Here is an 11,356-nt window from a genome sequence, read left to right on the forward strand (position 1 = left end):
GGCGTCGATGGGCAGCTGAACTAACCTCAAGAGGAACAAACAAACATAATCTGTTCATTACCACCCCCGCCGTCAAGTTCTTGCTGCTCACTGTCGCCAACGCTCACTTGGCCGTCTGCTTCGTAACCTGAATCCCCAAGACCGATCTGAGAACAAATATGAAACCACCACCTGTGCATTTTTTTACTCTGAATATGCTCTGAATCCTCTTCTTTGGTGCTGCTTTTTTTACTCCGTGGTCCGGCGCCGGTGTCGCCGCATCCTCCGCTGCAACCACCACCTGTGCATCGATGGGCCGATGCATCGCCGCCGCAACCACCTCCGGTGTTGCATCGATGGCCGCAACCGTTGACGCTGCAGCGTCCTCCGATGCCGCAACTGTCGACGCTGCCGCGTCCTCCGCTGCTGCAATCTTTGGCGGAGCCGCACCTTCCGCCGCATCCTCTGGTGGAGCTGCACCAGCCGCTGCACCCGCCACCGCATCCTCCGGTGGAGTCGCACCAGCCGCTGCATCCGCCCCCGCTGCCCCATCCTGCGGCGGAGCCGCACCCGCCGCTGCCCCCGAATCCGGCGCCGCCGCCTCCGCCGCCGGTGCTGCTACACAGGGTAGACTGTGACATGGTGCTGCTTCAGTTGAGAGACGGTGGTGGATGAGAATGGAATCGGGAGGAGCGGCTGCTGCCGGCCGTGTCGGGTGAGAGGGGAGACACAATAGCGGGATGGTGGAGTCAAATCCGTGTTTGCTGGCTTTCTGCTACTGTTTAAGAACCCATCATTTTTACAGAAAAGAGGGAAAAAGAGCAAAATAACTTCTCTCACCTAGCATCTTTGTCCGAATCTCGAAGCATCCAACGGCTCCGGTAACACCCACACCCATGCTTGGGTGTACAAATGTATTTCCGTAAAGATAAGTCATTTATTTCCAAATTAAGAGATTACTTATGTTTGAGTTATGAGAAAGGCTTGTGTCCACTTTACTACTTTCTCCCTCGGTGGTTTTAGTTCAAATTTGTTACAGATGGAGTGCTTACTCTCTTTTTAGATGAGATGGAGTATATTAAGTAGTAGTCAGTGCACTTGAATATTTCGCACAAAAAAAAGTGCACTTGAATATTGGATACAGTCAGGCGCACTAGACGATCATCATACATTTTGTTTACTTTTCAAGCCTAATAGCACACTCAAAGCCATAGAAAGTAAAAGTGGATTTACACACAAAAATACACAGCTAGCTTCATCGACTTTGTAATGCATGCATTCTAGTACTACCACAAGTTATGTGACGTTCAAATATGGTCATAAAAATTAACATGTTTTCAAAACCTGTAATGTAACCTATTTGAATTTACAACAGAACTCGTGTTCAGAAGCAGAGTGCATTTGCAAGTTTCTCTTGTCTCAATCGGATCAACGTCTATAACTAAATCTTCTATCTCAGAGCGTGACTTGGAGCCCCAGCTCCCATTGACGCATGCTCGTCCCCAGCCTTGAGGCACATCTGCAGCATGGCATTGCAGACGTAGCGGCCATATCATCCAACGCCTTGCGCTTGGTGGCCGCCATTCTGGACCTGGCGAACGTGGTGCAAGCACACACATGTGGTACAAGAATCCAACAAAACTACTTACATGGTACCTGAAACAACACAAGATTGATACATTATTTCCAAAATTGCTAACATGGAGGAACTTAACCGACATGTAGCAACAGATGCAAGGGGAAACCACAATGCTTGAAACTATTGTGCCCAGCAACACAACATAGCTGTTGTGTCATAATGGTTCCATCCACCAACACCCAACCAACCAATCAGTTCCTGTTACAAAGTCTTTCATTTTCAACTGGACAACAATGCAAACCTCCACATAAAAATGGGTACATGAATCACGATTCAGTACAAATACATGATAATTAGCAAAAATACCTACAACTTTGTTCTTCTTTATTCATAAAATTTGGCAGCATCAGTACTTTTCTTAGCATCAAATAAGTACCACGTCTTTAGAACTAACCAGAAAATAGCTCCAAACATGTTTATACCAGCCATCAATCTAATGGGGCAAAAGTGGAAATTCGTCTAGAGCTCGGACAAAATCCTAGGTCTGGTAGGTTAAAAGTTAAGAACATTTTACATTATAGGAACTAAGACTGTGATCTAATATAGCTCAGAGGTGGGCTAGCATCTCATGTTCCTCATCCAAGTGTACAAGTTCTAAACTGATGTCCAAGTTTTACATGGTATGGGACTTGTCTAAGTTTGTATGATAGATCGATAAAAAATTGTAACACAAATCAGGGGTGGAGATATGTCCATCAATAGCCTTGCATTCTAATTCTTCACTCCACAAATAATATTTTCAAGAATGATATTAATAGATGTACCTAGTTCTGGAAAATCCAAGAACAGAAGCATCACAACAAGTATAAGATCAAGGAGCCACAACAGGTCCATAGAAGCATGAGCGGGTGAAGCAAGGTCCCATCATGGAGACTTGATTAATATAAATAGTAGTTTGAATGAGCAGTTGGAAGTATATCAGAGTTATACTTATCGGTGGGTGTCATTATAAGAAAAGAAGAAGAAACATCCAGGTTTATGTATGCATGAAGAGGCACTAGCTAGTCATAGTAGACAAGTAGAGCAAAGCTTTAGTCTAGCGAGTCAAACATGAAACGTTTCTCAAAGCTCTATTAAATTATGACATAATACATGAGACAAACAACTCGGAGTACAAATTTCAGTACTAGTATCAAGCAATACACAATTCATCGCAGATTGTAATCTCCGAGTACAAATTTAAGGAACAACTTCACCACAGCATGCCATGCCACCCCCAAGAACGGGCGTGTATCAAGCTTTAGTCGGCGTGCTCGCCCATGCCACCCCCGAGAACGGGCGGCTCCACCTCGACGCGTCGGAGCAGTGGGCTTTGAGCTTGGGCGATGGAACGGAAACGACGTCAGAATCCATCGACCTGGAGTCGGTGGCGATGCACGAGATTGGCCATGTCCTCGGACTTGGGCACTCCACGTCGCCGCACGCGGTCATGTACCCGAGCATCAACGCGCTGCAGAAGAGGGCAGACCTCACCGTGGACGATGTGGAAGGCGTGCACATGCTCTACGGATCCAACCCCAATTTCAGGCTCAGCTCCCTCCACAAAGAGCCGGACCCTTCCATGGCACCACAGAGGACCAGTTGGGTCGTTTCTTCGGCTAGGTTACTAGTTAGTGCAGTCTTGGTCATACTCGTCACGCACTTATAGATAGTACTTGGACACAGGCAAAAGATTTTTATAGGCAAAAAGGTACCAGTTGGATATATAGCGTGATTCTACACAAGAAGTGTTTCCATTCTTGTATAAATTGCTTTGCAAAGTCAAAGGGACGTCAGCATTGCAACTGTACATAATACTATACTGTTTTCTACTCCAGGATTATGCTTAATGACAGTGAAAATATTTGGCTACAGAGCACTACCGTTGTTTCATCTTCCTACTGTGGCACCAGCTCAGTCTAAAGTGACAAAGAACAAAGAGCTTTCAGCAACACGGTAAGTATTTCGGGGTACATATTGATTGAGTTGAATGAATATGCTTGAATTTTGTGATGTGCGATCTTGTGTCTGCCTTGTGGCCTTATATGCTACCTAACTGAAGGATGGCAATCTTGCCCGTTTGCTGATTGCGTCGCGTCAGAAATGCATTTCATCCTGAGGTGTCACTGGTCTCGTTTTTGTAAGGTTTGACATCTGAGGCGTGAGATTGTGGTAAGTTTCCACCCTGTGGTTTCTTCTTGCCTGCGATGATCTGTGCCGTTGGGACTTGCCTGTGGTTTCCATTCTTCAGTGATAAAGAGCGACGCGCCGATTGACATATCCTCTGATTGCGATGCCGAATCGGCGGATTAGGGGTCGGAGGAGGAGGAGCCCAGCACCAGCAGCGGCGAAAGCTACGTCGACATCAGCGACAGCGACGGCGATGAGGAGGAGGAGGAAGGGAGCTGCGACGGGAACGAGGGAGAAGCGGATGCGGGCATACCCGGCGCGGATCGGGGCGAAGCTGTCTGCACAAAAATCGCCGGTCTCCTCCGCCGTAATCACCTCTATCTCTTTCCATCTCGCAGCTTGTAGATAGTGTTACTGTTGTTTCATATTTCAATGCAAAATGGGCCAGGAGCGTAGCCCTGTTTATATGATAAACCTGTAGACATGGAAGAAGCTTTACCGGTACTAGGGATTGCATCCAACAAGGGAGACTGGCCCGAGCACCTGCAGATTAGTGAAATCTAGCAGGATTTGTGTGGTACACTTTGTTTCGAAATAAAGACAGAATGGGTGTACAAATAGATAGACCATAGAAGCAATTGGACAGAACCAGCTTCGTTTGTAAACCAGTCATTAGATGGAGCTGGACGCAAACTTCTGTCATGTTTGTGATGGTACAAGTTAGGACAGTGCTATATGATATTGCTAGACTTTGCTTTTTCTCAGTTTGTTTCCAAAGGAAACATTGAATTTACTGAACATCAATTTCATAGTACTATTTCCTGCATACCCTAATAATGAGCAGAATTTTCTTACAGGAGGGAGAAATCTGGATAGGATTAAGTTGGTGGAGTGCAAAGCATATTTAAAGAAGAATGGTCTTAGTCAAGTTGGGGACCTGGCAACTTGTGTAGAAAGAATAATGCTGCATTGGAGGTTCGTTATTGGATATTTCCTGAATTATACACTTAGTTGATGCTTATTTTCTTAGCTACCACGATTCTAATGAACGGCTACTGCCTAAGATCATATTTCGAAAAATATAACTTCCTGCATCATCCTTTATTCCTGATTATACCTTCATCACAAGCTCTTAATCTTAATATATGGTGATGTGGCATTTCCTCAATAGGTTCAAAACGGAAGATTCAGAGAAAATTTATCCTTGGTCATCCTTTAGTATTAACTGTAAAGGTGACTCCTCACTTGTGACACAAGATTAACCCTGTATGTGTATAGAAAATCAAGGGCAATGACCATTGTCTTTCAATTCAGGTGATGTCTGTAGAGGCGATGCCGTTTTATTCAAACAAAAGGTTCATGAAAAAAGGTAATCATCCGTGTTTCTGTATACTAGAGTATCAAGGGTCTTTTTGGAATGGTAACACGACTCTCCTTGGTGACTATTACAGTGGCAAAAGGGACTCAAAATGTATTGGGAAGTGAATAGTAGCTGGGAAAGTTATTAAGGAAAGTTATGGTAAAGAGAAGCAACAACACACTTTTACTGTAAGGATTGATTCAGTGATATGTCATCTCTATTGTATTTCTTTTCTTATGACCCTTCTGACTATGTTCGTTGTTCAATTTAATAGATTCAAGTCTTCTGGAGCAAAGGAGTAGGTAAGTTACCACCTTTGTATCTGCTACTTGTCAAAGGGCGCAATTTATACAGAATGATGACTTTCCGCCAGGTGGGAACTGCTCTTTACCAGAATTAGCTTAGGCTTCAATATTATCAAATGAATGTACTTAATTTGGCATATTAAGTCTGTGTGACCTTCTATGTGTTGTGTTCTTGGAATGTAATGGATTTATGCATCTCGATTGTCAAGTTCATTTATGTTGCCCTTTGACATTGTATGAGATAGTTCCAGCTAATCTTATCAATCTACTCTGTTGTCTGGGAATTCATAAATTATTGCTTCTAACCGCATCGACCTAAATTAAGAAGTGTAGTTTATTTATACATATTCTGAAGATATCTACACCATTCCCAGAGGGAGTGCTTAGACCTTCATATATTGACCTTGTCACAAGATGCCCTCCTATGATTTTCAAGTTCACATCGGAATTTCGTCTAGACTTGGACGAATGAATTAAGACAGATCAAAGGCTCTAGAAGAGAAGCACAACAGGGGAGATGCTGCAAGACGTGTCCGTGCTTTGAATAGATTTTGCTTCTCCTTGAGAGTGGTTTTAGTTTCTTCTATTAAGCATTATTGCATTAGCACTTGCCCACTTCTGAACTCAATGATGCTGTTGCATATGTGCGTTAATATTTAGTCACACACACCGGATGTAGTGTTAGATGCTGTTACTCCATCCGTTCCTAAAAAAGCTGCTCAACTTTGTCAAGATACAGAGGTTCGTTATTGGATATTTCTTTGAGGTGTGCTGCAGGAGATGCTCTCACATGCCAAAAGAGAGATCGAGTCCAAGGAAAAGAGTATTTTCTTGGGGCTCGAGAGATTGAATAGGTAGGACCCCGCAAGTTGTTAATTCACCCGCGGGGAGTTCACACAAAAGGGAATGACTTATTCTTAATGAAAAAGTGTTTTCTGAACCGAATGTGAAAGTTAAGGCTTTAATCTTTGAAATAATGTGTAAATATGGAAATCTATCATGTTCCTTAGCAAGAACAGAAGCTAGGTGAACGCCCTCTAGACAAGCTTTTTTATGCTTCAAGGGCATATTCACATCACGGTATAAAATGGCAAGCCGAGAAAATCGTTCCGTTCCAGTTTTGAAGGAGCCATCAATGGATAATTTCGTGGAAACAAGCTTTCACCACCCCGCTATATTAATATAGCAACCATATAATACAATCAGCATTAGTTTCAGAATGAAAAAAGTGTGCTGGAGCAGCAGCAAAAACATACCCAAAAGAAAAGAAACAAAATGCAGACTAACGCGGCGACGGTGACCCACTACCGTGCACCCTCCGTACCACCACACTCCCGCGCCTCCTCATCCTCTCCTGCTCGATCCCGCCGGCCGCCGAAGGAACACGCCGCCGCCATCCATCTCAGCCTCCAGGACGCTTCCCGTCCGGCCCTGACCTCCTTCCTCCAGTCGATCCTCCCTCCCGACCAGGCCCTGCCCCTGCTCGATCTGCACTGCACCATCCCCGTCCGCCTGAGCAGCTGCCTGCGCTGGCCACCGGAGCTCCTCCATGGCTTCTCCGGCAAGCAAGGTATGGTTTTCTTCCTCCTCTTCTAGTTGTCTCTGCTAGTCTGCTGTCTACTTGTTTGTAGATGCTAGTTGGTAGATACTAGCTAGTAGTTCTTGATCTCTGGTGTGTGCTAGTTGCTGGTAGTTGTTTGCTGGTAGTTGCTGCTGCCAATTGATGAAGTTTCTGCTGGATATTGTGTATTTTCGTTGCTCCTACTGCTTGTAATTTGGTTGCACTGCTGCTGTTTTTTTGTAGAGTTCGGCGGCTGCTTCTACTGCTGCAACTACACAATCTCTCAAAAGAAATTCAGATGACATGGCCTGGGAGTTTGCAGTCTGTTGTGATCCTTTATTTGCAGAGAGTGAAATGCTTGCTGGAAGCATTGGAGTATGGGATAGTATGTAAAAAACTAGATATATGTTTGCAGTTTTCCTAAATCCTAAACCGATAAATGGGCAACCGATAAAATCAGTTAACTTGCCGATTCACCGATTAATCGTTTCTCCTAGGGTGGCCGATCAGTTACCAGTTACCGATATCCCGAACATTGTCTAAAACCACAATTTACCCCGGGCTCTCTCATGCCCACATGAGCACCGCCGCTGCAGCGACGGACGCCCTCCAGAGTACAGGTACGTATTTCTCACCTCCTGCGCTGCGTCCAGGCGACGCTGGCCAGCCGAAAACGCCCCCCTCTCCTCCCGTCACGCCGCCTCGAGGCCCTGCTGCTCCCGCGCCGATACTCTGGCCTGCGGGTCCACCACTTCCCGACTCGCCGGTGGCCGTGCAGAGAAGCAGCAGCAGCAGCAGCAGCACCCCCCAGTGCCGCATGATTTAAGAGCAGCTCTGTTGAAAGATGAAATTTCAGTAACATTGAAGCCAAAGTGTTAATGTAGAAGGACAAATAAACCTCAAGAGCTCTTCTCTACTATCCAAGAATTGTGCATCAGGTAACCTATAATATTTATAATTTCACAAGATAATGGGAATTACCATGTTAAGTGATAAACCTGGAGTAATAATCTTGCCATGCAGAAACAACTACTAGTAATCTAAGTTGAGTAGAAAAATACAGACATTTGTTTCAATGGGAGGTTAGATGTCATGATTGGCATATCTTAATTATGTATAACCAAACCCAATGAACCACAAAGGTTTTCGATAATCTGCAGAGGGAGAAAGACCAACAGAAACATCATACTGAATAACCAAGAGCTACAAAAACTTTGTCATTGATATGTATCCATGCCATTACAGAAAACTCTAGTGTGGTATGCATCCCAATTGGCCTTCGACATTGCAAAGTAATACAATCTAAAACACAAAAGAACACTAGACTATTAACAATCATTTGCATAGCAGACCACTACCAGCAACAAGCATATCAATCTAATCTGCACAAGTATCTTTTTTTTTAACACAACAACATCACCAGATCAGTACCAGCAGCTACCATTATCACAAATAACAATCGATTTCGAAGCATCAACGGGATATCATGGCATCACATCAGTAGTAGCACCAGCAAAAACGTACAGTACGTGAAGAAAAAAGGGGATGGGAGGCTCACCTTGAGGGAGCTCGGCCCGGGAGGAGCGGGCGGAGTCGTGGACGACCGACGATTGCGTGTTCCGGCTGGGACGGGGACTAATCGGAAGTTGCTAGCGCCGTCGACCTTCAAGGAGCGGGCGGGAGCAGACCGAGACGGGCGGAGAGGGGCAAGTCGGCCGAGTCGGGCGGACGGTGAGGGAGGACGGCGGGGTTCGGCCGAGGACGGAGGAGGCGGAGGGTCGCCGGCGGCCGGCAGGAGTGGCGGCGGCGGGCTTCTGCGGGTGGCGGCGCGGGCAATACGTGGGGAAACCTAGCGTCCTGCTCTGTCGTCCTGTCGCGAGTTTGTAATGTGGAAAGAAATGACAAATGCACAGTCTAATCCTTGATATCAAATTGACAAAATTCTAGCTAGGCACTGGCAGTGGGGATTTGGGAAAGAAGAAAAATTACCTGGATTGAGAAATTAGGGACGAATACGGCTCGAATCAGTGCCGGCCGCTGCACCTTCGGGCCGCACCGTGGGTGTGCGTCCGTGCCTGTGCACTGCGGCGACCTCTGGCTGAGGACGGCGGCGCGTCGCCGCTGCTGCCGTGCCTCCCCTGCGTCCCACCGGTTTTCCCTAAATTTCTAACCCTAGCGCGCAGGCTCCAGTCCGCTCCTTTTCTGTTTGTTTCCGTCGAGAAGGAATCAGCCCCGACTCCCCGAGGAGAGGATAACTAGAGCGTAGTTGCGTGCTACTGGTCTCCAGACATCTGAGCCGTTCAGTTGAAATTGGCAGGAACAGGATTGAAGCGGTCCGATCGCTCGAGGCAACATAATTGAAGTGTGTTTGGTTTGTGTCCAATATTGCCCTACAATTTTTTTTGACTAGTCAATGGGTGTGTTTAGATTGCTACCAAATCATACCCTACCAACTTTTTAATTCGTGACTAGAAGATTGGTTGTTATTTGGATAGTTGCCAATTTTTTGGTTTGACAGTGCTTCACTACCAACTCTAGTTCATTTTTTAGCCAATATTGGCTAACTTGTGGCTAAGGAATAGCTCAACCAAAATATTAGGTGTGTTCGGTTTGTGCCCAAGATTACACACCCAATATTGTGGTTGACATATTCATTGGCCACAAGTTGGCCAACATTGGCTAAAAAATGAACTAGAGTTGGTACTGAAGCATTGGTAAGCCAAAAAGTTGGCAACTATCCAAACAGCAGCAAATCTTTTAGTCGTGACAAAAATATTGGCAGGGTAAGGTGACATGGCTGTAGACAAGGAGCTACTTGTTGGAGATACAATTTCCCTGCCCCCGCACCGGCCTATCACAAAGACCAAGCCATCTGCTTCAGTAGTCCCTGAAAACGGGTGCGACTCTACGGTAGATGGGCCTGCAATGGCCACCAATAATAGGAAGAACCACACTAGTCAGCTAGAGAAGGAGAAGTTTAAGAAGCAGAAGTCGAATCATATAACCGTAGCATCTATGGCCTGACAAGGAGAGCATGTAATAGGTCCATATCGCACCCGTTCGCAAAATGTGGCTAACAGGGTCCTTTCCAAGAAAGTTCGGGATTTGCATCACAAACGGGAGAATCTGGAATTCAACGAATACATCACCCATTTAACATTCAATGTGCCGGAGAAATTTGCCACCCAGGGCATGGAAGGCAAGTCCACTTTGAAGTTCATGGATATCGATAACATGTTGGACCAGAGTGTGCTCGATGCCTCGCTTGTCAGGCTTTTGGTCAATGTACCAAGCCAATTGTAGTACACGAAGGAGTGCTGTTTGCATAGTCGTTGATCCTTATCACTTCAACGTGCATAACATTGAGACAGTAAAAGGCAACAACATGATGGTAGAGTTCCTATAGAATGCACTTTGAGTTCATAAGGACAAGAAGTACCTGCTCTTGCCCTACAAGAGGCAGTAAGTCCTTCTTACTCTAAATTTGTACTAAGTTTTTCTTCTAAGCATATTTTTTGGAAAAAAAAACCTAGCTAGACGACTAGTAATGGATAGAGAAGAAGCAAACTTTATTCATAGTTACAAGTACATGCATGTACTAGTGTATATATCCATGTGCTGATTTAATAAACCTCACATGCATGCCCATCTATGTACAAAATATAGAAACAAACACCCACTTTGTTTTTTTACATTTTGCATTGGGACATGTTTTGTTAGAGTAATATGTTTGAAGCACTAATTGAGTTATTTGGTGCCCTCCTATTAAACTGCTACTATCTGGAATTTCATTGATATTTCATTATGCATGTGATCACAATCTGAAAGTGTCTGGCCTATAAATAGTTTATTTAAGTATTATGTATGGTTAATACATTGTTGTTTTGCTCACATGTTTGCACAGGGACCACTGGATCCTAATAATTATCACACCCATAGAGCGAACAACCTATTACTTGGATTACGTGGGAATCATAGAATCCTCGGAGAGCACTAAAATCTCGACATTTCTACGTGAATCTCTTTTCAGGTTTTCAAGTTTGGCAAGGGAATCGATGAGCACGAGATCAATGAAAAGGACATTCAAATTGTCCAGTGTCGGTTGCGTTTCGCAGAAGACTGATATGTCTGCTGACTACTGCCTTTTGTGGCAAACGGACAAATTCATACATTTTCAAGAGAAATTTTCACGGGTGAAGACATCACAAAATATTTTCGGGCATGGTGCAAACTGAATTTGACAACTATGAATAGTTTGAATAGATCCAGCTCTCTTTGTGAGCATCATCAAGCATCAAGTCATGGCGAAAAGTGGGATTTTCTACTATGGTGACGACACATTGCAGAGCCCTTCCTCATAGGAATTTTGCCTTCCAATTGAGGTAGGCTTTGTTCACTAGCAC

The 11,356-nt window shown here is 44.9% G+C and overlaps 1 long non-coding RNA gene across 1 annotated transcript; it reads right to left on the reverse strand.

Annotated features, from left to right (window-relative positions):
• Positions 1-7,336: 7,336 nt before the first annotated feature.
• Positions 7,337-9,207, reverse strand: LOC127332637 (uncharacterized). The gene is made up of 3 exons (XR_007870569.1): positions 8,943-9,207; positions 8,512-8,823; positions 7,337-7,787 (listed from the first exon to the last, which is right to left on the reverse strand). It is a non-coding gene; the product is annotated as an uncharacterized lncRNA (long non-coding RNA).
• Positions 9,208-11,356: the final 2,149 nt, after the last annotated feature.

This window comes from Lolium perenne, chromosome 2 (assembly GCF_019359855.2).
Source record: "Lolium perenne isolate Kyuss_39 chromosome 2, Kyuss_2.0, whole genome shotgun sequence".
Lineage (NCBI taxonomy): Eukaryota > Viridiplantae > Streptophyta > Magnoliopsida > Poales > Poaceae > Lolium > Lolium perenne.